This window comes from Ovis canadensis, chromosome 4 (genome assembly GCF_042477335.2).
Source record: "Ovis canadensis isolate MfBH-ARS-UI-01 breed Bighorn chromosome 4, ARS-UI_OviCan_v2, whole genome shotgun sequence".
NCBI classification, from domain to species: Eukaryota; Metazoa; Chordata; class Mammalia; order Artiodactyla; family Bovidae; genus Ovis; species Ovis canadensis.
The window spans coordinates 49,154,182-49,156,467 of NC_091248.1; positions in this window are offsets into that span (position 1 = coordinate 49,154,182).

Here is a 2,286-nt window from a genome sequence, read left to right on the forward strand (position 1 = left end):
GACTGTACTGAACAACATGGATGAATCCTAGTGCATTTCTCAAGTGAAAGGCTATCTAAAGTTTCATGTCATGTGATTCCACTTCTATGAAACTCTACAAAAGGCAGAGCTCAGGAAATACAAGTGATTGCCAAGGACTGAAAGGAGAAAGTACTGCACAGAGAGGTAGCATAGGGAACTTGGGGGTCAATACACCAGTAGCTTATGTAGTATGCTTATGCAAGTATGCTCATGACTACATAACTCTATGCAGAAAAATATACTGCAAAAGGATGAGATTTACTCTATTTTAGATTTTAAAATAGCAACTAAGATGTGGGGGGAAAGTGAAACATAATCTGTCACAAATGACTCAAACTGTTTTTCTGTGAATCAAATACTAAACTGAAGAGTATGGGGAAGAAAGTAGCTAACCTATGTAATGGAAAAAAAATGTTTTGATTGGATATTGTAAAGACAAAAACAAAAATAAATGCATGGGTATTCTGCTGGGCAAATTTGTTTCAAACAGGGGTATGGTTTAGGAATCTGTGAAGCTACTTTATGTATAAAACATGTTGGAAAATGTAAGTGAATGCAGGACAGACAAGAATGCACAGATCTCTCACTGCAGGAAAAAGAAGTTATAAGAAAAAGGGCAAAGACTGGATTGAACACTGGAATGCTGAATTTAAGGTGGAGGTGTCAATACTGATTCCTGAAAATATTATTAAAATATATATCCAGACAAACAAACAAATTTGTTTATTTTACACTCACACCTGGTCTGAGTGTATGCATAAGTGTATGTATGTCTAGGTTCTTGTATGCACATACACATGTATTTCCTAGCTCAATTCACTAAGAAAAGTAAGAATCAGTGACACTGCCATAGCAACAAACCTATCTGTTCCCAAATCTCAGTGTCTAAATATCATACTGCAATTAAAAAATCCAGAAGTAGAGCAAGGGAAGTATAAGATGAACATGGAGCCTCTTGTGTTTCTAGAAAGTGCTAAAAAAATAAGTTTGTTTTGGGGGCGGGTGGTGGGTTGGTAATGATAAATTAAAAGGGCACAGATATCATATGCCAATTATAACTCAATAAAACTAGGGAAAAAGAGTTCCAAATGCCCAAAGTTGGAATGGCTTGAGCCACAAAATAAGTAACAACAGTATTGGATTATAATCTAAAATAAAATGCATGCTGTTTTATGTGCTTAGTTGCTTAGTCGTGTCCTACTCTTTAAGACCACTATGGACTATAGCCTGCCAGGCTCCCTGGTCCATGGGATTTCACAGGCAAGAATACTAGAGTGGGCTGCCATTTCTTGCTGCAGGTGATCTTCCTGACCCAGGGATCAAACACTAGTCTTCTGCATTGCAGGTGGATTATTTACTGTCTGAGCCACCAGAGAAAAATATCCAAAAATCTATACCAATTCCAATCAATGCTGAAGTCAAATAACTAAGGGATAAGTAATAAATGGATTATTTATTGATCCATTAAATCAGTAAATGGATTGTTTACTGATAATCCTTATAAATGAATTCTAATGATTAAATGGAGAAGGAAAAAGGGATATAGAAAATTGCCATAAGAACACTACTATGGATACTAAAATGGTGAGCTTTTAAATAGAAACAGGATATCTGCATAATTTCAAAGTATCTCCCTCAAAACATTTAGTCATTACAAAAGGAAATGTGGTAAGCTGCCATTCAGAGAATGCTGAAATATGCCACTTTATTCACATGGTGATGGTTAATATTATCAGTAATGAATGTTGACATTATTATACTCCCTAATTTGAGAAATAAGAAGGGCATATCACTTCTCTGGTATCCTTCCCAACAATGCATAACGTTTATTTAATCAGGCTTCTCTGGTAGCTCGGATGGTAAAGAATCTGCCTGCAATGCAGGAGATGCAGGTTTGATCCCTGAATTGGGAAGATCCCCTGAAGAAGGGAATGACTGCCCACTCCAGTATTCTTGCCTGGAGAATTCCAAGGACAAAGAAGCCTGGTGGGCCGCAGTCCATGGGGTCACAAAGAGTTGGACACAACTGAGTGACTAACACTTCCACTTTAATCACAAAAAATTCATGAAAAAACAAATTGAGATACACTCTACACAGTATCTCATCATTTACCTTCAAGATGCAAAAAAAAAAAAAGACAAAAATGTAATGTGAACAAACTTGTAAAAGCCAAAACTTCTGTACTTTGATCAGTATTATTATCCCAAATTAATTATATGATTATGATAAAGCTTCTATTGTTATGTAAAAAGCTACCATAAGGG